This window comes from Dama dama, chromosome 33 (genome assembly GCF_033118175.1).
Source record: "Dama dama isolate Ldn47 chromosome 33, ASM3311817v1, whole genome shotgun sequence".
In the NCBI taxonomy this organism is placed as follows: domain Eukaryota; kingdom Metazoa; phylum Chordata; class Mammalia; order Artiodactyla; family Cervidae; genus Dama; species Dama dama.
In genome coordinates, this window is record NC_083713.1 from 26,860,611 (window position 1) to 26,886,924 (window position 26,314).

General features: G+C 40.0%; 1 protein-coding gene across 5 annotated transcripts in view; it reads right to left on the reverse strand.

The window, feature by feature from the left end:
• RAPGEF4 (Rap guanine nucleotide exchange factor 4) overlaps positions 1 to 26,314 on the reverse strand; it is a 318,295-nt gene that overhangs the window by 178,835 nt on the left and 113,146 nt on the right. Inside the window, exon 1 of one of the 5 annotated variants that reach the window (XM_061135071.1) lies at positions 21,732 to 21,750. The exons of the other annotated variants lie outside the window; for them this stretch is intronic. The gene's annotated coding sequence lies outside the window, so the exon portion shown is untranslated. Of the gene's footprint in view, positions 1 to 21,731; positions 21,751 to 26,314 lie in introns of those variants that run through there. 5 annotated transcript variants of the gene reach the window in all.

Here is a 26,314-nt window from a genome sequence, read left to right on the forward strand (position 1 = left end):
ACTGAAGCGACTTAGCACTCATGCAGAGGACACAGGAATGCAAAGAGGAACTCATTTTAGGTGGATACCCACAAAGGTTGAAAGAGATTAAGAAGTAAATATGAGAGAGAGGAGAAAATTCTCAGCTAAAACAAGTCTGAAATAGAGGAAAAAAGAACATTAGCTAAATATTCTCCAAGCATTTCACACTGTGCACACCATGGCAGAAATCAATCTAATAAATCTAATTTGAGAAATTTAATATACATTTAGAAGAAAAATACTAGATCTACTTAATTATCAACAGCCCCTTATTAAAACCCATAAACGCACCACAAACGTATTTTTAACACTTTCCCATCTGTATATACGAAAGAGCTTATCAGCAAAATCTACTGGAATCAGGAATTTCTCCCTCTTATCTCAGTTCACTGAACACCACAGGGTGGCAATTTTCATTACCCTTCTGCCCACTGTTCTTCGTGATCCATTAGACAGCAGCGTCACAAAGTTTCATAGAATATTTTAAATGAAGGTACTTCATTGAGAGGCCACTGGTGAATTTCTCTGATAAGGCATGCACAGTGTTCTCTCTCAATCCAGATCCACAGAAGTACCATTAAAAAAAAAACAACTGCAAATGTGTTGGAGTAATAATAATGCTAACTATAAAATTTCAGCACTTTATAATAACAAAGCCCTTTCACTTATATCCACACATAGTATCTCATGTAAACCCTACTGATAACTGAGAGCCTGTCTTATGCTCCTTGTTAGAAAAGGAGAAACTGCGTAGCTGATTCAGGACATGAACCCAGTAGCACAGGCTGCTTCCTTCTGTTTGGAGAAGTGCTAAAAGCTCTAGCTCAGTTCAAGGGCGTTATGTTGCATTCTAAAACTGTAGAATAGGATAGAGAATAAAACATTTTCATGGATGGTAAGGACGTCATCTGTCTTAAATCTATTGATTATTGATGTCAAATAGGAGATAACTAGATAAAAGAAGTTACAAAAGTCACTCAATTTAGTCATTAAAGAGCTCAATAAGCCTCATCGAGTCACTCTTAGACAATTAAAACATGCTTGGTTGTCTGATTCCCAAGAACACCTCATATTAGAGAAGAAAATTATACAGGCGAGAGAAAAGGCCAAAAGCAGGCCATTGTGAGTAGTAAGAATTGACAGCTAACCATTTAGGAAGATCAGACAGAGGAACTCAAAGAGCAGAGCAGCTGGGAGCCATGACACCCACACAGCCATCCACAAGCTCCCAGTACTTCTGTGCTCCACACAGGACAATAACGCCTGCCGAGGATCCCGCTCTCCAGGTAAACATCAAGATGTCATAACTGTGTTTCGGGAAATAGAAATATATATTTTAAAATTAGTAACATAAGAAACACCTGAGTGTTTAGAGGGGGTATTAGGAAAATGTGACCAACTAGAATGACTCATGTCTCAAAGGTTCTGGACAATAACAACTGCTACAGATGAACAATGCATGAATCTGTCTGTTTGCCCAGGCCTTGCTGTTGAAGTTCTGCATTAATTGTCTCACTGAATCCTAACAACCAGAGCACAAGGAAGATTATTTTAGTCTCTTGATTCCACCGATGAGAAAACTGAGACACGGGGAGTTTAAGAAACTTGCCCAAGTCACCAGCTTGTTAGGGGTGGTTTCAGGATTTGAACATAAGCTGTTCAGTCCAAAGTCAACATGTGGAGCCAAGGGGCCATTTGGCTAAGAGTCCACTGTGCCAGTTTCTAACTTGGCCTCGTGTAGCCAGCCAGAGGAAACCTCACTTTCCCAAAGTTTACTTATCAATTAGTCATTTGGAATTCAGGCTTTTCATCATTCATTCCACCATTCTTGAGCATCAACTGTGTGTCAAGACACTGTACAGGGTGCTGTGGACACAAAGATGAACAAACACAACCCCTGCACTGAAGAAGCTAACGGGGGAGGAGGAAGACAGACTTATAAACAGTGAATTACTGACAATGTGCACTTACGGAAGGAAACTCTGGTGTCAGGGAAGATGCAATATTATGCCTGGTAGTTAGCAGCCTAGAACCGTACTTTTTAAAGAGTGTGAGCGCTATTGAAACTAAGAATAGCCCTGACCCCTGTCTGAGCCTCCCTAAGCTTCCCTGAGCCCTAAGTCCCACAAAGCTCTAGGGGCGGCAGGCAGGGAGGTAGACAGTACAGCGTGAGTAACCCTTAGGTTTTCCATCTTTAATGATGGGAGTCTCTGGTTCTGGTCAGCAAGGGAATATGAGATTCGCACACTCTCTTCAATATACTGGTATGTAGCTGCCTTGACCAGCTGTGTATAATGCCCCTCCCCCATCTGCAGGCTATGCAGGTATGTTTTCCAAAAAAGTATATGGGGGGGAAAAAAAAAAACCTCTCTCACTTCATTATATAAATAAACCAACCACTACCAAAATAAAAAGGGAAAAACTTCCATTACACCCACCTTTGGTTTCCTGAACAGCCTCTCTGGGAAGCAATTCAGTGTACTTTTAGCAGAAAACTCAGTTGCAACCTCCCTATTTTTATGTATGCTTGATGAGTTATACAAATAACACATTCTTATTATTTAAAAAATCAAATGATCAGAAGTATGCAGAGTAAAAAGTAATAGTATCACTTTACCTCCTCACCCCAACCCCTCTGGCCAGCCCCACTATTAATAGTCTAGTATATATTATTCCAGAACTTTGTGCATTTGCTTACGTATCTAAGTATCCATACCAATTCATGACTTTAGGTTCATTTTGAAAGTACGTGGAATCACATCAGTATGTACTGTCCTGCAGCTCCCTGCTTTTAAATTAACAATATGGCCTGAAGACCTTTCTATATCACTACATACAGATCTTTAGCTTCTGAAACTGCTCCACAGTATTTCAAGTTATGGATAATTTTAATCTAGTTAACCAATTCTCTACTGGTGGACACTTAGGGCTTTCCCAGTGATGCACTATTATAAACAATACTGAAAAAAAGACTCATATAAATATCTTTGTGAATATGTGTAAGTAAAGTTTTATTTTGTTTTGTTTTTCTTTTACTGAATTATATTTAACCTACAATACTATTTTAGCTTCATGTTTAGAACACAGTGATTCAATATTTTATTTTTATTTCTATACAGTTGATAGAAAGTTACTGTAAAATATTGGCTCTATTCCCTGTACTGTACATTATATCCTTGTATCTTATTTTATACCTAGTAGCTTGAACTTCTTAATCCCCTACCTTTGTCTCACACCTCTTCACTTGTAACCACTGGTTTGTTCTCTGTATCTGTGGGTCTGTTTCTGTTTTGTTATATTCATTCATCTTTTTAGATTCCACATGTAAGTGAAAACATACAGTATTTGTCTTTCTCTGTCTGACTTACTTCACTAATCATAATACCCTCCAAGTCCATCCCTGTTGTTGTAAATGGCAAAATTTCATTCTTTTTTATGGCTGAGTATCCATCATGTGAAAGTATTTTTGGAGGAAAATATCTAGACCTGGAAACAGTTCTCCCAAATGGTTTTATTTGAAATTTTATAGATACTGTCAACTCAGCCACAAATTTTGATTCATACTTGTAACCCTGACAACAGAGTATGAGAATACCTGCTTCCCCACAACCTCCTCAACTCTCGATATTTATCAATTATTTCCTTTTTTTTTTAAACAAATCTGTTGGGTAAAGAAAGCATATTTAATTGCTGTTTTATGTTTTTCTAATTGTGCTGCGCTAAGTCGCGTCAGTCATGTCTGACTCTTCGCAACCCCACGGATTGTAGCCGGCCAGGCCTCTCTGTCTGTGGGGATTCTCCAGGCAAGAATACTGGAGTGGGTTGCCATTCCCTTCTCCAGGTGATCTTTCCAATGCAGGGATCAAACCCCTGTGACATATATCCCCTGCATCAGCAGGCGGGTTCTTTAACCTCTAGCGCCACATGACTACTAGTGGTATTTACATGTCTGTATGTATACGTGCTCAGTCATATTGGCATGCATGTGTGCTGAGTCATGTGCAACTCTTTGCAGCCTTATGAATTGTAGCCCATCAGGCTGCCCTGTCCATGAGATTTTCCAAGCAAGAATACTAGCTGCTGCTGCTAAGTCGCTCCAGTCATGTCCGACGCTGTGCGACCCCATAGACAGCAGCCCACCAGGCTCCGCCATCCCTGGGATTCTCCAGGCAAGAACACTGGAGTGGACTGCCATTTCCTTCTCCAATGCATGAAAGTGAAAAGAGAAAGTCGCTCAGTCGTGTTCGACTCCTAGCAACCCCATGGACTGCAGCACACCAGGCGCCTCCGTCCATGGGATTTTCCAGGCAAGAGTACTGGAGTGGGTTGCCATTGCCTTCCAAGAATACTACAGTCAGTTGCTATTTCCTCCTCCAGGGGATCTTCCTGACCCAGGGATCAAAGACACATCTCCTGTGGCTCCTGCAATGGCAGGTAGATTCTTTTACCACTGGGCCATCTGGGAAACCCTTTACATATTTATTGGCCATTTCTTCTTTTTTTTGAACTGCCTGTACATTTTGGTTACCTATTTTTCTAGCTAGTGGCCCTTCCTTGTTGACTGATAAGATACTTGATTTCTTTATTTTAGAGGGGAATGTAATGTGTAAGCCTTCTCATCTAGGTGATGCAAACCTGAATGTCAACCACAGAAATGATCAAAGTGTAATCTGGAAAGTTACCATATACACCAGCTGTAATTTTAGTCCTTCCTAGAAATGAACAGACTAAAAATGGATTCCCTGCAGGCAGCACACACAGAATCCTTCTGGATACAACCTCACGTGGACATTAGAATGCCCTGAAGTAAGGGAAGAGGTGAGAATGTGAACGGGTCTGTCAGCGTCACTCAGCATCCATTCAGCATTACTTTGTGAGTGAATGGGACCAGGGAAAATGATTGGGGGAGAAAACATTGATAAACTTTGTGCTTGTGCTCAGTCCTGTCCAAGTCTTTGCTCCCCCATGAACTAAAGCCCGCCAGGCTCCTCTGTCCATGGAATTCTCCAGGCAAGAAAACTGAAGTGGGTTGCCATTTCCTCCTCCAAGGGAGCTTCCTGACCCAGGGATGGAATGTGCATCTCCTGTGTCTCCTGCACTGGCGGACAGATTCCTTACCACTGCAGCTCTAAGAGGTTGGGCAAAAAGGACCCAGACAAATATGTTGGAGGTGAAGTCACCACGGTCACTTTTCTGCCTCTAGTTGTGTGACCACCTCTCTAACCTTACACTTTGTTTTTCACATGAGGTGGTGCATAATTAATTCACTGGAAGTGCAGATTCTAATGCAAGGAGTACCAACTTCAGTAATTTGTTCTAACAGATTCAAAACCTAACTCCCACAGCAAATTAGTAATGCTGGCTGAGTCACGGAGGGGTCACAGACAAAGTTTCTTCAAGTCTATCTGCCTCTATTCTTAGTAATCATCTTAGAGTGAGAGAACAATAAATAACAAGGATCTATTCATATCTCAGACTTCTAGTATGTTTGGAATCACACAGCACCACCTTTGCAACGGTTCAAAAATTCACTGCTCTCAAATCAAGGTGGAAGGTCCCTCAGAGCTAATGCTCTCCGGGGCTGAAAAGTAGCGACGAAGACAAGGCTGCAGACCAGCATTTGGTGGGGTGTTTCCCAGGGTGCAGCGAGCCAGGAAAGAGGCAGAAGTCTTTGAGCTGAGAGGTTCGTCCCAGGTGGGTGAGCAGGTTGTGTCTGGATTTGCTATAGCCCATCAAGGTGAACAATGAAGCCTGGTAGAGCAAGGCTTAGCTGGAGTAAAGAGCAGCTCATAGTCCAGGTCTTAAATTCTTTTCTTTAAACTCAATGGTGACAATAAGGAAGACTTTAAACCATTATATCTGTACATATCTTTACTCTGTGCTGAATGACTGCATGTTATGGGTGGATTAGGAAAGAGAAGGTAGCAGGCTCAGGGGCCAAAGGGAACGACTTGTAGGTACTCTGATAGTTTCTACAAAGTACAGTTCTCGAAATTCTTCCAAGGTTGTTACAAATGGATGACAGTGGAAATGTCTTGGCTTCCTAAGTATCCTCTAATAAATTCTCTCATATTTTACTTGTAATCTTAAATGTAATCTTAAATATACTTTATGCACACACATAGCAACTTCCCTCTGAATTCAAAGTTCTAGCAGAAAATGTAAGACTATTTCAAGACAAGATGAAAAACAGGATCATTCTTAGAGTTCTGAGGAATCTCCCAAAGCCTTCTCATGACTATCAGTCCTCTATCTCTCTGTTGTCTGGCTGCACTGAGGATTCAATCATAGACACATTGTATTTACTGTGAAAAAATTATTGGACTTTGTATTCAATGATTTACACTTTGTCCTCTAAAGCAGCATCTTCAATTAAAGAGCCCAATTACCTTGCCTGCACTGGTGGTGTATTAGAACAATCAATTGCATTTGACTAATGCACCCAAGTAATGGCCATTCAATAAATGTGCTCCAGTCAGTCTGAACTGTTGTTAGACAAAGAGAGCCTGGGTAAGAAGGTTTACATCACTGCTGCTTGTGAAGCTGGAAGGAAAAGCAAGAACAGCCTTAGTACTTCATGCCCTCAGACAAGATTTCAAAAACGTGACATCTAACTCACAGCAACGGGAGGGCATGTTTGGTAATATAATAATTTGTGAGGGACAATATAACTGCAGCAAAACCCCCATTAAGTATTAAATAATATATCGTAAGTATATGTAACCAGGGCTTGAAAACTAGAAGGCCATCCAGCTGGCTTGAAATACTCCTTAACCTAAAAGTTGTAAATTATTAAAATAAGCATAACAAAGATTACTCTCTAGAAGTTAGGCAGTCACATATTTTAGAAAAGAATAAAAATATTGTCCACATAAGTCCCTGAAGAGTTTTGTTAACAGATGCTTAAAAGTACCAAAAAGTAAAAACTCTTAACAATTAACAAATGCATTTGATAGAAACAAGGTTGAAACAATATGATAATCTACACATTGAAGAATAGCTGCCTTCAGCAGAGAATGAAGCAAATTTGGAAGCAGATACAATTTAGAAACTAAATACAGGTACTTCAGTTATTTTTTTCTCAGAAATGGGATTTATTTTAGATAGAGAAATTCTGTTATCTTTTAATACTACATCAAATACAGGGTATGTACAGGAGAAGGATGCTGGACCCAAAACTGGAAAACTTGAACCTGAGTTTTGCTACGTTCCAGTTGTGTGAGTCAGAACAAATTGATTAACATCTCTGAGCCTCAGCTCCTTTATTCATAAAAATCATGAACAAGACAATAATCAATTGCCATCCAGCACTATTGGGAGGATTAACCAACCATGTAAGAGTAAACTGGAAAGTGTCTGGAATACAGAAGTTTCTCAACGAAAGCTTTTTGGATCTGAAGGATTTATCCTAGTTTTAATACTTACTTGCCTTGGATGCTCATTTTCTTATTTCCGTAATATGGTTATTTCAAAATTTTGTTGCAACTCTGTTACAATTGCTTTCAGTGCCAAAAGCAGTTAGTTTCTTCCTTTTGTCAAAATGTATAATATCCATTTTTGTGGTCTTTGAAATGGGAAAATCATTGCCATTTTACAACTGAAACCGGAGGCGCAGAGGGATTAAATGATTGGGTGAAGGGTATGAAACAGGTCAGAAGCTGAGATAAATCACCTAGATATTTTGCCCTGCCCTCCACTACACCCCACCTAACTCTGGACTCTGTGAGGCATTTCTCCAAGTTCTGAAAAGAAATTTCCTATGACTGCCATATCTCCCTTGAGTCAGCTCTCTCACCAGCAGACAGGATGCCAATACCCATCAAAACACTCTGCTGACAGCCTTGACACCTCAAAAATCAGGGGAAATGGAAGGCAGGTGAATTCACAGGTCTCTCTTTTGAACAACATTCTGAATCCATTCAGAAGTCATCGAAGTAAGAAAGTCTTATTCATGCCTCTCATTCCTTTCTGATTAGCAGGGTTTCAGATAGCATTCAGGCTGGTTTGAACATGATGGAGCCCTACAGAGAGCAGTAACTGTCTCTTTTTTTCTCCTAGGAAATATGTGATTCTCTGTGAATTAAAAGCAGTGAGCCACTAGTAAAGTCACATATAAGTAGGTTACCTGAATCTTAAGTCAGCAAGTAATATATATTTTCCTTAATTCTAATAGAATTTTTCTTAATTTGAATGATATACAAGTTTTATACCAAATTTTAAAATTGAGTTAATGGTGCTATAGCTCTTTTCAAAACATTTCAAAAGTTTTGATCAAAACCTAAATATTTCCCAGCTGCTGATTCTGCTAGCACAATCCCTAGGCTACATTCAATTAGATGGCTTTCCATAGGATTTTTGATAAACTTAAATCTCAGCTTATAGAGAAGATAAAACCTGTAAAGTCATTTTAGGAATAAGAAACAGGGATAAAGAGAAATAACCTCACCCAGCTATATCCATGCATGCAGCAGCAGATTGCTGGCGATATCTGTGGTTATTCTAAAACATTCCATAGCAACTGAAATGAGCCATTACCACCTAGAATTAATTATATGGTTTCAGAATTTCGTTACTGAAGCCATAGCCCCATCTTGGGGCTCATTTGCTAGGCTGTAGCCACTCCAGAACAGGAATAAGAAAACAAATCCTGACATAAACCAATACAGACCACACAGCTGCCTAAGACGGATAAAAAGCTTAAAGATTGAGCTGGCATTTTTTTCTTCTCTCCCATGAGGCACAAAAGTCTTCACAAGTTTAACTGGACCCTCATTTCAAAAAGGACATGATGGACAGCTTCTCAAAGCTGGAAACTGGTTTGGCAGTATATGTATATGATACAGATAAATCTATACAGATAGATACAGAATATATAATAACATTACAGCATACAGTGTCATGATATGAACTATATTCCTATTATGGGTTATCATGCCATGGAATATGATTTTTAAAAGTCTGGAAAAGCATCAAAACCACAATGAGGTACCATTACACGCCAGTCAGGATGGCTGCTATCCAAAAGTCTACAAGCAATAAATGCTGGAGAGGGTGTGGAGAAAAGGGAACCCTCTTACACTGTTGGTGGGAATGCAAACTAGTACAGCCGCTATGGAAAACAGTGTGGAGATTTCTTAAAAAACTGGAAATAGAACTGCCATATGACCCAGCAATCCCACTTCTGGGCATACACACTGAGGAAACCAGATCTGAAAGAGACACGTGCACCCCAATGTTCATCGCAGCACTGTTTATAATAGCCAGGACATGGAAGCAACCTAGATGCCCATCAGCAGATGAATGGATAAGGAAGCTGTGGTACATATACACCATGGAATATTACTCAGCCATTAAAAAGAATTCATTTGAACCAGTCCTAATGAGATGGATGAAGCTGGAGCCCATTATACAGAGTGAAGTAAGCCAGAAAGATAAAGAACATTACAGCATACTGACACATGTATATGGAATTTAGAAAGGTGATAACGATAACCCTATATGCAGAACAGAAAAAGAGACACAGAAATACAGAACAGACTTTTGAACTTTGTGGGAGAATGTGAGGGTGGGATATTTCAAAAGAACAGCATGTATGCTATCTATGGTGAAACAGATCACCAGCCCAGGTGGGATGCACGAGACAAGTGCTCCGGCCTGGTGCACTGGGAAGACCCAGAGGAATCGGGTGGAGAGGGAGGTCGGAGGGGGGATCGGGATTGGGAATACATGTAAATCCATGGCTGATTCATATCAATGTATGACAAAACCCACTGGAAAAAAAAAAAAAAAGTCTGGAAAAGCAGTGCAGGCAGGTACCCTAAATTCCTCTAATTAAGTAGCTCAGTTCAGCGGCTCAGTTGTGTCTGACTCTTTGCAACCCCATGGACTGCAGTACGCCAGGCTTGCTGTCCATCACCAGGTCCCTGTCCATCACCAACTCCTGGAGCTTGCTCAAACTCATCTCCATCGAGTTGGTAATACCATCCAACCATCTCATCCTCTGTCATCCCCTTCTCTTCCTGCCTTCAATCTTTCCCAGCATCAGGGTCTTTTCCAATGAGTCAGTTCTTTGCATCAGATGGCCAAAATATTGGAGCTTCAGCATCAGTCCTTCCAATGAATATTAAGGATTGGTTTCCATTAGGATTGACTGGTTTGATCTCCTGGCAGTCCAAGGGACTCTCAAGAGTCTTCTCCAACACCACAGGTCAAAAGCATCAATTGTTTAGTGCTCGGCTTTCTTTATAGTCCAACTCTCACATCCATACATGACAACTGGAAAATCAAAGCTTTGACTAGATGGACTTTTGCTGGCAAAGTAATGTCTCTGCTTTTTAACATGCCATCTAGGTTTGTCATAGCTTTCCTTCCAAGGAGCAAGTATCTTTTAATTTCATGGCTCCAGTCACCATCTGCAGCGATTTTGGAGTCCAAGAAAATAAAGTCTGTCACTGTTTCCATTGTTTCCCATCTATATGCCATAAAGTGATGGGACAGGATGCCATGATTTTAGTTTTTTGAATGTTTTAAGCCAGTCTTTTCCACTCTCCTCTTTCACTTTCATCAAGAGGCTCTTTAGTTTCTCTTCGCTTTCTGACACAAGGGTGGTGTCATCTGCATATCTGAGGTTACTGATATTTATCCCGTCAATCTGGATTCTAGCTTGTGCTTCATCCAGCCCAGCATTTCTCATGATGTACTCTGCATATAAGTTAAATAAGCAGGGTGACAATATACAGCTGAATTAAGTAAGCTGCAGGCAAAAACATCAGTGACTGCACAGTGGTGACAACAGCAGACGGAAGTGAGGCCATCAGGAACGAAGTGGAGAGAGGAATGAGGTGACCTGAGGTGATGCAGCACACCCAGGGCACTGCAGTTCCTGGGACTCCTCTTAATTTGAGCTGAACACCCTCCTGGGAATGAAGAGTTCACCCTTGAGAATCCCCAACTATTAAGCATCTATGATTTCCTCTGCGTTATCTCCATAAAGGGTGTCAGTGATGGCATCTGCAGCTCACATGGAAAGACACTCACCTGTACACTTCATATCATACACTATCTGAGCTGAGACTTCCCTTTAGGTATCGGATACAACCTCTGCCCCCCAGATGTCTACGTCAGACTGAGTGGATAAACAAGTGAGCGCCCATTCAGTAACAGCAGTAAAATTATATTAGGCTGGACATGTGAAATTACCATGTTTGGAAATCAGAAGTAGTTGAACATCAGCCATTTTGTATGGTTTAACTTAATATAAATCACCAAAATTCAGTGAGGGGCCAAATAGCCTAGAGACTGGGCTGAGAACCTGAAGATTGAGGCAAATTGTTTCCAACACATTCCCTAATGCCATATGCCACCCACAACAACATGGGTGCTAAGTTGGTTCAGTCGTGTCTGACTCTTTGCAACCCCATAGACTGTATGTAGCCTGCCATGCGCCTCTGTCCATGGGATTCTCCAGGCAAGAGTACTGGAGTGGGTTGCCATGCCCTTCTCCAGGGGCTCTTACTGACCCAGGGATCGAACCTGAATCTCTTAAGTCTCCTGCATCGGCAGCTGGTTCTCTACCACTTGTGCCACCTAGTAAAGATGGGTGAAGATATCTAAACATTAGAAATCAATTTTTCATGATTTTCAACACAAAATCCAACATTAAGTTTGTTCAAGAGTTTGGACTTCCTTTGCTTTCTACTATTTTCGTTAACATAAGCAAGTATAAAATTAGCCACAGGGAAATAAATTTTAATAAAAAGGTTTCCAATATGTTGATTTTGAGGGGTTCAAAAGAGTACCTACTAGTGTTTATTTTTAAACTCATCACTTTTCAACAAGAACACAATATAGAAGAATTTATCGAGGCCTCCAGCTCATCTTCTTTTTCATGATAAACTTTCTATGTGAAGAGAACGTGACTGTTTCTGAAGAAGTTTCCTGCATTATCTTATTTAGGTTTCTAAAAACATCATGAGGTGAGGATTAGCATTCATACTTTACCGAAAAGGAAATGAATTATTCTAGAGGCTTGCTTGGAGTGGAGGAAACCCAGTTCTGTTTTTCAACCTAACCTTTGGCTTCTGATAGAGACTCTGATTGGCTTCAGATTCTGACGTGCAAGCACCTAATTAAGCACATACAAGATGCCAGGCCCTTGATTAGGGGGTTTTCCTTGTGGTACTGTTCATCTTCTGGCAAACACTTGACCAGGAAGTCAAGCCTTTCTTTAAGCGTGCAAAGACTCAGGAGTCACGATATTCAGTTGCGTCAAAAGAATATAGTTGAGTTTTTAGAAAACATTCTCTGGAGAGAAGCTCTTCTCCATGTAGGCTCCTTCAATTGTTGTTCATATTAAAGAAGGAGAAACAAGAATGAGACTTGGGTCATGTCACTTAAGTGTCCTTGTGTAGCCTCAAGTTGAAGAAACATTCCTGGGATTTTTTTAAACAAAGGATCCCAATCTCCAGGTTCCCTCTATGCTATGTGACTCAGATGAAGAAACATTTCCTCGTCCACAAAAGCTAAGGACAATATAAAGTGGTAATATAGAGATCTTTGTTAATAAAAGTGCCTTTTGAAGAGGCTTTTCCAGGTCAACACTTCACCATCATCACAAATCTGTCTCACCCACTGCTCTAAAGATAAGCCTAGAATAAGGCCTGCCAAACAGTAGGAGCTAATGGATGAATGGAAACAAGCAAAGGAACAGCTTACAGAGACATGGGGTAACCAAGGCCAGTCCCTCCAAGACTGAGGAATATCTCAAAGAACAAAGATGCCACAGCCTCTCCTCACAGCTGAAAGAAGTTAGTTGGCTAATACTAATTAGCTGAGGAATGCTATGCTTGTTATGCTCGAAAATGACATAATTAAAGATCTTTGCTTTATGCTATGAACTCTGGTTGATAATGTGACCGCTCTCTTATTCAAACTTAGGACCAGCTCTCAACTGTTGTATGGATTTGGAGAAATGCTTCTCAAATCAGCTACTGTCCAATTTCTAAACAAATATCAAAAACTCCTGTGGAGGAACATGGGTGTAAAGGCAGAATGACACATGTGAACAATTATTGTTGTTGTTTAGTCACTGAGTCATGTCTTTGTGACCCCATGGACTCTTGCCTGCCAGGCTCCTCTGTCCATGGGATTTCCCAGGCAAGAATACTGGAGTGGGTTGCCATTTCCTCCTCCAGAGGATCTTCCCAACCCAGGGCTCAAACTCATGTCTCTTATATCTCCTATCTCCTGCATCAGTAGGCAGGTTCTTTATCACTGAGCCACGAGGGAAGCCGTGTGAATGATTATAGTATTGCTCAAGTCTTTGGAAGAACTCCCATTCATAGGGTGGTCTGAAGACCACAGGACTCATTTTGCAACCCTGCTAAATTTAGCTGGAAACAGTAAGTACTGGAGAGGAGTTGCCTGTCTTTGTAGCGCAACACACCACTTGGCTGCAGAGAGAGCTGAGGCTGCTGATAGATTCGTCCTGACACTAACATTCTGGGAAAATCTCTCCTTCTGCAGGGCTCCAAATGTGGCTCAATAGACACTCACAGTTTTTACCACCATTGATTTTTAAAATTTATATTTTTTGCTTTTGTTTTTAAGAGTTCAAAGCTCTTCCTGTGTTCCCCTTCTGGAACAGGAAAACTAGAACCCCGCTTAGTCAAGATGAAACTGGAACTATAAACTTAGTCCTCAGAATTAACAGGAAGGGTCAGCTTCAAACTAATAGCTGCCTCCATGGTTTGGATCTCTGTATAAGTGGCACACCTTTAAAGAAAGCAGGAGCACAAGTAATGGGGGAGAATTATACACATGACTCCTAACCCCACCCCAAAGGTTCCTTCCCCTCTGTAGGCGTGTATTATTAGGCAGTCTGCTCTAATTTTGCAAAGTGAAATCCAAGACTCACATTTTCCAGAAGCACTGGGATGTCAAAAGAAATTTAGAGTTTTCTGTAGATTACAAATGAACCTTGAAGCACAGGTCTTTCTTTCAGTTAAGTATTATCATTAAGGATATGAGTTTTGTGAATAATATTGATCAAAGAATATTTAATTCATGCTTTTATTATTTCAGGGATTGATTCCTGGGATGCTTGTTTTGTTAGGTGGCCCAATAATCTGTTCATTTGTTCACAATGCAATTGCAAGCTGGAGGACAAGAGCCCAACCACTGAAGCATGGCACACTCCCTCCGGTTTCTCTGTCACTGATTGCCACTTAAAATTTGCATTAACTTAGGTATGACATGATATGAATTTATGAAACATATTCTACTTTCTTCCTTCTCATGAAGTTCAAATATATTTTAGATTCTTCAACCAAAAATGGCTTTAAAGATATTTAATAAAAATATAAAAAATTTTCTGACCCAAGTTATTCCATGTCACATAAACCTTTCCCAAATGTACTCAGAGCTTAAAGGTTCAATACAATTTCTTAAATGTTATCCCCTTTACCTTTATAGATTGTCTGGGATGGACATTGCTGCTGCTGCTGCTAAGTCGCTTCAGTCGTGTCCGACACTGTGTGGCCCCACAGACGGCAGCCCACCAGGCTCCTACTCTGTGCCAATTTAATCAAGACAAAACTGGAAAAGACCAATGGATTTAGTTCCCTCTCTCACCACAATTTATTATAAAGACCCAACACATAGCTATATCCTCAGTCATAATTCCATTTTACTCACAAAGTGCCGAAAAGTTAGAATTTTCCAATCATTTCTGGTTTTAAAGTAATATATGTACATGTGGATGGTGAGAAATCTGTTGAGATAAAGCAAAGGGGTATGTTCTTGGACTTCTGTGTTGGACTCTAGTCTTTTCTCTTGGATGATTCCTCAGGCTATAAGTAAAATCAACTTGTTTGACTTTTCCTTGCCAGTTGTAAAATATTAGAGTGTGTATCTTATTGCTGCTGTGATAGTCTGCCCCCTTCCCTTGCTGAATTGCCTCAGAATCAGTCAGTGTTTCCCCAAGGACACAGGAAGACCTGAGGGAAACAAAAAAGCCAACTGAGTGTCCAAATTAAAAAAATTTTAAATCCAAAGCACAGAAAGTCAAAGCAGTTTTTGTTTTACTAACAATTTTGGGGACAGAAAAGGCTTTTGAGTTCCAAAACTTTGGTTTAATTTGAAGGACAAATTCTATGAGGTTTACACTATAAACAGTAGAGTAGGGAAGAATGTATGATTTCAGAGTTAGTGTTTCATCCCCAAAGGAGATCAATACAACAGAATTGATGGTGGTGGCAAGGCATGTTTGCGGGAGGTGTTTGGGGAGAGGAGAACAATTCAGCAAATTATTGGTGTGGGTCAGGGAAAGAAAGAGGGTCAAATCCCAGTTGAGTGAGGGGGCATCTCTAAGCACAAGTCTCCATCCTGCTTCCTGAGTTGAGGGTTAGTGTAACCCAAGCATGGAAGTCAAGAGCATGCAAACACTAACAGAAGGCTCGTGAATGGATAGAAACCCCTCCCTATTCCTTCCAAAGTCAGAAAGGAACAGCGATCCCAAACACCAGCTATATTTAATAGCACATAAAGAAAGATAAGCCCACAGAGACCAAGAAATAGGAGAGCACAAAGAAGCCAACGGAAAGCTCTCTTTCAAAAAGAAGATGATGCTCTTCAAAGCCAAGTGCAGTACAAAGATTAAGAAATGAGAATCTCCTTCACATTCAGAACAAGTAGGCTCTGGATGGCTTTACCTAGAGGGATTTCCATGAAGTGGTTGGAGTAGAATTTAAATCACAGTGGGTTCAGGAGCGTTAAGGAAGGGAAGAAATGGACCCAATAAATGTAGACAATCTTTTTAAGAAGTTTGGCTATAAAGGGGGAGAAAAGGATGAGGACAGATAAAAGAGTATGTGGCAAAGATAAAGGTTTTGTCCTATTTTTTTTTTAAGATGGGACTGGCCAAAGTCACTCTACACTCTGTTAAGAAAGATCCCTTAGACCTGAAAATCTCGAAGATATAGGAAATAGAGGAAATTGTACACATGTGGAGGAAAGAGAAGAGGAAAACCTCTTCTCTTCTAACCTGAGGAAAGGTAGGATGTATGAATACAAATGGGCAATTTTAATATATATTAGAATACACAAGGATAAAAGGATAATTTGTCTGCTGAACTCTCTATGATTTGTGCTGACTGAGGTGAGAGATGGGAGGAAAACGACCAACACCACAGAGACTAGTTGCCCCCCCCTATGAAGGGATGAGAGAAGACAGGAAGGAGTAAGAAGATGAGGTGAATTCGGGTGAAGCTGGGGAGAACAGAGGAAGAGAATAACTGACAGCTGCCATGAGGGGCCAGACTTCCGGGGGAAAGAGTGGTAAAAACAATTGTTAGAAAATCTAGCTATGTGTTCTGAGATCAGTTCTCCTCTTCATCTTGGTTAACTCCTTAAGAGCCTTTCAGTAAAGACCTTCATTGTCTTCCAAGGCTTTCTGGGTCATGTTGCACTTTCACCATGCTGAACTGTCCTCAAAGCAATTGGCTTTACTCCAGGTTATGTAGGTAATAAGATTTGGTGGTAGGAAATTAAGATCTTGCATAGTAAGAGGTGACACTGTCTGCTGAATGTGAGGTAGGGAAGTGGTTTGGTCAAAATTTGGGAGAAAGTAGAGTTTTCACATCAGCATTGGGAGAATGGCAGGAGCATATTAGGGAACGCTAAGAATCCCTGAGCTATACTGAGGGGTCCAGTTGAGATTGGAGGTAAAAACTTTACCATAGCAACCATCTGGACAGTGGTATGATTTTCTCTGGCAGTGCTTAGCAGTATGGTTGGCAGGAGAAAGCACTCAACTGGATTAAGCATTGGTATCCAGCCGTGAGGTGTTAAGATTTTAACTTCCCAGTACTAGAAAGGTTCACGTCTAAGTATCCAATACTATAATGCCTAACAAATATGAATTGCTCAATAGATCTTTATTGACTGGATGAACAGGAAAACTGAAAACACTGGTAAGAAGGTGTTGAAATACCAGGCCATGGTGTCCACAATTAATAGGGAAGGAAGTGGAGATAAGAGGGGGCTAAAAGGGGAAAAGTCAAGGGGACCAAAGGTTCCTAGGAGATTTCTCAGGTCTACCAGTCACATGGTAAGGCAAGGGCACTCCACTGCAGTACTCTTGCCTGGAAAATCCCATGGACGGAGGAGCCTGGTAGGCTGCAGTCCATGGGGTCACAAAGAGTCTGACACGACCGAACGACTTCACTTTCACTTTTTACTTTAATGCTTTGGAGAAGGAAATGGCAACCCACTCCAGTGTTCTTGCCTGGAGAATCCCAGGGACGGGGGAGCCTGGTGGGCTGTCATCTATGGGCTCGCACAGAGTCGGACATGACTGAAGAGACTTAGCAGCAACAACCAGTCACGTGAGCAGTATCACCACTCAAGAAACTTTGAGTCCTAAAGCACTCCCTAGCAGCTGATCCAAGAAGCTATTAGGCCCAGTATTGGCCTTTAGTTCTTACCAAGAGCAACAAGCACATCTTTATATTCTATCATCCCTCAGTATCCATGGGGGATTGGTTCCAGGACACTCCCAACCTTCTGCAGATTCCAAAATGCGCAAATGCTTTAAATACCTTATATAAAATGATGAAGTAGAACTAGCCTTCCAAATCTGCAGATAAGGAACCCGTATTGGAGGGCTGTGCATAGTCCTCTTTTCAATGTTCAAAACTCCCTTAATACAGTAGAAACTAACACAACACTATAAAGCAACTATGTGCCAATAAAAACTAATTTAAAAAGAAAAAAATTCCTCTGCATGTACTATCTTTCTCATTCATTCTTTAAACCTGCTGTTCCTCTTTGTTTATGAACTTCTGCCCTAGCTACCGTAGGTTTCTTTCTTTCTCCTTTATCTCTCATCCTCATTCACTTTCCATTTTCAATTGGTGAAAATAATCCAGGCCATAGCAGATATCATTAAAGATGAAATTCATGATATGTCTGCAATGAAGACAAGGAAATCCTTACATTTCAAAACTAAAGAAGTCTCTTACAGTCAGTGAAAATGGATACATTTAAAAATAGTCACAGCCCATACCTTCTTATAATCAAACTGCATTTTCCCAAGTACTTGCATTCAAAACATTTTCCATTCTTAGAATATTGGTTATATTTTAATTATTAACATAAGCCTTTCTTCTATTAATATTTTACTGCAAATGTACACGATTTCTACAGTAGGATGAGTTGGGTAGACTTTTGAAAAGTAGCCCAAAGATGTTTACAGTAGTGTTCTGATGAAGGATTTTAAAAGGAACTTTTGGACTACAACCTATTTGCTGGGGTTTGGCATAGTCTTGATTCCTGCTTGAATTTCCTGAAAAATCACAATAAGTTATTTCAGGAAAAACAGTTGCCAAACTTTCTGACAAGTCACAATGAATGGTTAAATTCTGAAAGGTCAACCAGCCATCTTTTGGCTCCCATCTCCTCTTTAAAACCAAGCTATTTTGAGAATTTCCATTCCTCATGCTCTTTTTCTTCCCAACCCTGACACTATTTGTATCCCCTCAGTGGCATTTTTTTTTTTTTTTGACTCAGGAAAACTTAAATAAGTTCCAAGATTGCAGAAGAGCCTTATTATTTGATGATTGTGGGTCTTGTCTGGGAAAAACTCCAAACATAGATTTGCCATTTTAAGCAATTCCTTTGAATTCTCACTCTATTGTCAGCAATAGTTCGGTATTATTGGTTTATTATTGATTTTTTTCCTTCCATTTACATAAGTTAACTAGGCACTCCAATTTTCTCTTCTCTCTTATGTTTTCTTAGTTTTTAAGTCCTTGAATGACTATATTGTTTCAGCTTTTTGAATTGTGGAGAACACACACACGATACCTTGCCATTATCACAAACCCATAATCTTTTCCCCTTCAGCACCATGACTATTTCTTCTTTATAATCTTCCTTCTTTCTCTTTACCCTACTTTAATATAATCAGCTGCCACATTCTGTCAATTTTCCCTTTAAAGTATATTTCAGGTTCATCTTTTTCTCTGACTTCCCACTGGCACTATCCTGTCATAGGTCATCGAAGGTTCTTCTACACTCTCCCAGCCAGCTTTCCTGCACCCTCCTCCCCTCTCCACACCCATCCCCATGCCCCACCACACACTCAGTCCATATGGTTCATTATCCTGCTTAAAATATCCTGTGAGGGCAGGAAAGCACCTCCTATGCATTTAGGCACACCTCTTAATTCTCGCAGTCCTGCATGATAAATGTGACTTTCCTCATGTCATAAATGAGGAAGCTGACTTGCCCAAAGGTTAAGCAGCTTGTCCCAAATCACCCAACTTGTAAGTGTTCCAGTCACTGGCCCTTAAATTTGAAGAGGGAAGAGTTGTCTGTGTTGTAACAGAAAAATAAAGCATTAACAGAATGCAGATTTGATATTTACTCTCTTTAAAGTCAAGGAGTTAGACACACGTACAATTATTACCACATCAAGGGCAACGACTGTCAAGAGATGGGGTTTACACCAGACAAGTAGAAATCAGAGAGCCTGCTCTCAAAGAATTTATAATCTAATTGGTCAGAGTATGCATCTAGTACATGCTAGATATACAGCACATGCTAGATAAATACTTGCTTAAGCCAGGACCAAGGAATGGAAGGAATCTGTTAGTCTCTTTCTGGCTTGTCATAGGATGCTTCTTAATATAAAGGGCTCTGACACTTCCTCCTAACCCAGTCCCAAAGAATATCAGAACAATACACTGTTAGGAAAAAAAAAAAAAAAGATGTGGAGATTACTGGGCTGCCTTCCAGCCACAGATCTATTTATTTTTCCCTAACAACAAGATAACTATTGCTGGATATTATTATGGGATTTTTCCATATGTCATTTAGTTAGGACAGTGACGACCCATTGCAGCCTTTTAAAGTGCTCTGGTCTTCTGCCAGCTTACCTCACTGTACAATTTTATCTTTGGTTTTTATTTTTATGATTATTCAAACTTCCCATTGCCTCACCAATCCTTCATTTGACCACTGCGGCTGTGGACTACACACCTCGACAAAGACCCCCTTGGAAAGGGTTTTTTTCACTTGCGGTGGGCTCCTTTGAAACAAGTTCTTGCTACGTTCAACATTTTGGCAAACAAGGACAAGTTCAAGGAAATTGGAGGCCGAACTCGACAGAGCACTGGGTGCAGCTGCTGGCCCAGCTGTGCAATGATTCTCAACTGGTCCATTACCTCCAAACTCAACTATTCAGCACAGCCTTCCCTAGTCCAGCTCTCCTGTTGGTCTAATATATTTGGCAACAGCCATTATTTCAGAAATGAATGCTCGTGTGTATTTATAGCAAATCGCGTGCCTGCTCTATCAACAATTAAAGAGATTAGGATTCAGCAGACATATTCCTCTAATTAGGACAAGATGGAAGATACAGCATACGGAATGCTGCAGTTTGGTCAAGGTTTATCCTTTCCTAACAAGACTGCCATGCTGTCTCTCATCACCCAAACAGCCCCTCACTCCTATGGCCACCTCACTCCCTGCAAGACATGCACTGTGTCTGTCCCACAGAATTTTCAGGCAGGGGATTCTGTTTGCAACTGACATTTCCAGTTTCCCCTTCCTCCCTCTTTCAAACCACACCAGAGCCTTGAATGGACTGTTTCTAGGCTTGTTTTGAAAATAACGTGGACAGCACCATGTGGCCGCTAAGTTCACTCAGTTACACCCTTTCCTTGGAGCTTTGGTGGATGCTATAAGCTCACACTTATGTGGTCTCTCCTCTGAACAAAAGCCCGAACTCAGTGTCTGGGCCATAAATTCCATCTTGCCTCACTCTTGCCCATGCATTATTTAAGCAATCTTCTCAGTGAAGCCGGCATGAGAATTTCCCTCTGAGTAACAATCAGTGAGCGCCTTCCGCGCTGTTCTAACGGGAAATGTAGGCTATCTGAGAGAGTTCCACCCATTCACAGTCTTGATAATGAAATATGATAATCTAATTTGGTAAAAATAAACTGTGAAATCAGAGATTTGAGGCAAAAACTTTAAAGATGCAATTCAGACGAGCAATCAATGCTTATTCAGTTTCTGTACTATCTCAGCTTTCTCCCTGTGCAGATGCTTAAGTGATGCTAAATTAAATAATTGACAAATTTTTAAAACTGCTGGAAATTACCATCTGTACTTAATTTTGGAATATAAAAAGGTCCATAGAAAACACCCTTTATGATTATTTTGTCTAATAACAGATATGAAACAATACAAACATCCCAGTCATAAAAATATAATGCGTTTCGAGCAGTCTGGTTTATACATTCAAACAGTTTTTCAAAACAAAAGACCACAGGAGGAGTGAAAAGCTGGGTTACCAATCTGTTTTTTCAAATGAATGGCAAAAGAACTGAGTTTTCAGTTTAAAATCTATCCCTCTAGCCCTCACCTCCCCACAAAACCAAAACCAAAACCCCAAAAACTCACCCACAGGCTTCCTATAGACAGTAAAGATCACATCACTTTTTCACATTTCTCTTCTGGATAAACCCTGGGCTAAACTGTTCTCTGTTAAGAACTTTATTAGGTTGGTATTCCATTTATACAAAATGAAGTCTAGGACTGTAAATAAACATGCTTGAGGCTTCCATGAAAACAGAGAAAGAGAAACAATCTCCCTGCGTGGGAACACACTGGCAAATACGTGGATAAAACAAGCTGAAACTTACACCAGACTCTCCTCCCAGGTCCAGCTCGGCAGGAGCCCCTAAAGGTACATTCTAGATTTTTTTAATCCATGTTCTGCTCTTCTCACTGAGGGGACTACTCAGGCACATGGTCAAGTTGCAATCAGCTTCTCCCTCAGTGATGTATAAGAGCTGGGCTGATTTATCTCGTCTTTCTGCAGCATATTAGCACTAATGTTCCTGCGTCTGCATCCTACCTTTCTTTAGCCGTAGCCCGGGCTTTATCATTGGTAATCTAAATTAAAGAGCCAGTGAACAGAAAAGGGTTGTTGTCCCCCACCCCTCCCTGTTTTCCATGAAACAAATGCCAGGCAGTCATTCCCGGACAAGGATTCCACTGTTTATTCTATGGAGCCTCCTCTTCAGTATCCCATTGAGACTGGAAGACAATTGCAAAAGGAGAGGACCAGCGAGACTGTCTTAGTTCAGAGGTTTACTTATGACTTATTCTCTAAAACGGAGCAGATGGCCTCAGGAATTACTAGAGAAAGCTGTCATTTGCCGGTTTTTCAGTCTAGAATACAGAATTGACACTATTTACAACAACAGAGTAACTTGATCCTCCACTTACTGCCTGGGGTGCAGCACACCTTTCAGTGACTTTTTTTTTGCCCTGAGAAATCTCCTCCTTTCCCCACTGATGTTTATTTTATACATGCTTCCATGTTCAACTTACTGTGGAATATGAGTGCTATGATTTAGCAAGTTGAACACAAGAAGCATAAAGTCCTATAAAAAATGGAAGGGAAAAAAATCAAACAAATTATTAACCTTGTTATAACTTTCTATCCACAAACTAGCTGAAGCAGGAGCAAAATGCTCTATTTAATTCAGGAGTTGTCAGTTCCTGTTAGATACATTTAAATTTTTCTCCAGTTCCACAAATGTTTGGGAAGAGGAAACATATCAATAAGTTTTCATAAGAAACTTTTTGATCCCTTGAAAAAAATAAAAAAGAAAGTTTTTGATCTCTTGAAAATGTTGCCATCTCAGCAGCACCTCAATGCTTTTAACTCAGGTTTCCAAGAATTACTGGAATACTACTAGCTTTGTTTTCACATTTGAAACAACAAAACTTCTTTAACAGCTGTTATGCAGCAGCATTTGTGGGTAACTATAGTAAGTTTCATCTTTATTTTTGTGTATTTTGTTAAAACATTGTTTTAATAATTTTAAACATGTATACTGCATTTTTAATTTTGCTTTTGAAAATTAATAAACTATGACACAGACATATAATATAGACTTGCCACTTTTCATAGATTTAGAATATTAAATTCTCTAGCTCCTTGATATTTGCATTGCTTCGATTTTTCGTTATTAAAACTATGTCTCCTATCAGAAATGCAAAATACTCACATTCCGGGCTGTTGTGTCCCCTCCAACCCCTTCAAAAAAAAATTTAATCTCAAACTTTCTGCTTCCCAGCTCTTCTCAGAATTGCAGTCAAGACAGCACACTCAGTAGGGTTCCTTGAAGACTATCCAGAGTATCAGTTCTAGATTGTATCTCTGGGTTAAAATTTTCACATTTATATCAATTTCTACCCTCTAGAACTTGTTTATACTGAACTGCTCCACAAACATCCAGGGTAATTATTGAAAATTTTAGATTTGGGCTTGTCACTCAGTTGTTTAAAACTCTGCACAGCTTCCCGTTATTCTTAGGATGAAAGCCAAAATCTTTATCACGGCCTTCAAGGACTCAGTTTTATTTCAGTCGGAAGATAAGCCCACCTTCCCAGAACTGACTGGCTGGGATTCAGAACCATCAATCAATCAAGTATTGAACCCCTGCTCTTTACTGGCCAGTCAGCTCTGAACATGGTATCCGAGCACCAGTATGGGATGCTGAGAGAATTCCAAAAGCAAACATATAGGCCTTTTCTTTTAGTTTGAAAGTAACATACATGAATAAGATCTCATTAGTTCACATGTCAGCTTATAAACTATGACAAAATCAATATGAAGCAAGTCAGACTCAAAAATGCAAAGTGAAGATAAAATCAAGAGTAAAAAGAATTAGGTGAAATTAAACATTAGATGAATGTTAACTGAAACTGACTTAGGCTAGAGGAGAAAAGGGGAAACAATTAAGAAGAAACTCCCAAATAAGTATTGCTCAAGCTTGGTATTCTTATGCTTCCAAGGTCTGTGGCTCACATGAGCTAAATTAGACTTACATTTTTTAAAATCAACTACTCCATGACCGTGCTTATGAGATTCTTCCTAGTTATTCCTAGATTTTCATTACATTACTGTTGATATTGCTGCTGCTGCTGCTAAGTCACTTCAGTCCTGTCCGACTCTGTGCGACCCCATAGACGGCAGCCCACCAGGCTCCCCCGTCCCTGGGATTCTCCAGGCAAGAATATTGAAGTGGGTTGCCATTTCCTTCTCCAATGCATGAAAGTGAAATCGGCCAGTCGTGTCCAACTCTTAGCGACTCCATGGACTGCAGCCTACCAGCCTCCTCTGTCCATGGGATTTTCGAGGCAAGAGTACTGGAGCGGGGTGCCATTGCCTTCTCCAACTGTTGATATTACTCTCCTTCAAAAGTTCTCTTTATTTTAGTCACAAAAACAACTATCTTATAAACTTCACTTTCTAAGTAAGATGGCCAGGGAGCCCAACACAGAACCTTGAAAATATGGGCTTTTTCATAACCTGAAGATCTACTTTGCAGTTAACCAAGAGCAACATGATCCTTTCATGCAACTTGTATGTAAGTTCATACATAAAATAATGTAAAGTCCCAAAGACATATGAAGCATCCACTAACAAAACCTTGACATAGTCCAATGTGTTAGGAATTGACACCACAAGGCCCCATGAATCACACAATATGTCTATGCTTCTCGCCACTGTTCAAATAAATTATACTATTAAAACCTCCCCCTTGGAAGAAATTCTAAGACTCTGAAACCAAACTACTGTGTTCAACTCACAGCTCTTGCCATTTACCAGCTGTATGATCTTAGGTAAGATACTTAAACTTATTGTAGCATGGGTGTGCTAAATTCATCTGCAAAGTGGAATAATGAGAGTTCTGCTTCTGGTCATGAATGTAACACCTTCTCAGTTTATAACAATTATAAACTCCAAATAAAATATTAAAAACAACAACTACTTGAAGGCACTGGAGAGTGACCACGAGCAGGCAGAAACTCATGGGAAGTTGACACTTGGAAGAATGGTTCTCCATAAACTACCCATTTTTTAAAAACTGCTTTACAACTAAGGGCAGGCCCAATTGGTCAGTTCTGCAGGGTGGCTATATCTCAGGTAGGAACTTGCCATCTTACTGGTTGGGGAATCAGAGGATAGAGTTCAGAGAGAAGACAGAAGCTGACAAAATGAAGGAGGAAATACAGAAAGAATAGGAAGCTCCAAATTCAATATATAAAATCTGATAACATTTACAGCTGATGCCAAAACTATACATATGTGGAACAGATTTCAAGCAGCCCAACTAAGGTGAAAACAACTAACCAGATTCTGCTGCTGTCACGGGGAAGACATACTTGAAATTTGGAATTCAAGTTCCATTAAGTTAATTACTTGTTAAAATAAAAAAGTTAATACTCTTGATGGGCATATAGCCAAATTCAGAAGCTCTATAACATTCCACTCACAATGTCCACAATACATTCCAAAATTACTAGTTATGCAAAGAATCAGAAAAATGTAACCCATCCTCAAAAGAAATGGTAATTCATAGAGACCAGCTCTGAGATGATGAAGATATTGGAATCAGCAAACAGAGTTTAAATCTGTTATTATAACTGTGCTAAAGAATATTTTAAAATTCACAGCAGAGAAGAGTACAAAAAAAAGAACCAATTTGGAAACTTGATAACTAAAGGATACAATATCTGAAAAAAGTTTCACTGGATAGACCTAACAAACAGAGGAAAGTAATAAGTATCACTGAACCTGAAGACAGAAAAATATAGATTATCCAATCTGAAGAGAAAAAAAACTTTAAAAATGAACAAAACCTCACATTCTAACTGAAATTCCAGAGAAATTGGCAAGGAAAGAATGGGCAAGAAAAAAAATGTTGAAGAAATAATCCAATTTTGCCAAGATTTGGTTTAAAAAACAACGTAAGTTTGCAAATTCAAAAATTCTTGTAATCTGCAAATAGAATAAATTAAAAACAAAATACAGTAAAAAATCATGCCAAGGGACATCATATTCAAACTGCTAAAATCCAAAGATAAAGAGAAAATCTTTCAAGCAACCTGGGGAAAACGGCATGAACAAGAGAAAACAATACTAATTTTTCATCACAAGTAATGGAGGCCAGCAGATAATGTAGTGAAACCTTTAAAGCACCAACAGGAAAAAAACAACTGTCAAGCTAGAGTTCTATATTGGGCAAAAAATTCTTAGACAATGAAGGCTTCCATTGTTTGCAGATAACACAATTGTTTCTAGCCGTGTCTGATTGTTTGTGACCCTTTGTAGCCCATCAGGCTCCTCTGTCCATGGGATTTCCCAGGCAAGAATACTGGAGTGGGTTGCCATTTCCTCCTCAGGGGATCTTCCCGAACCAGGGTT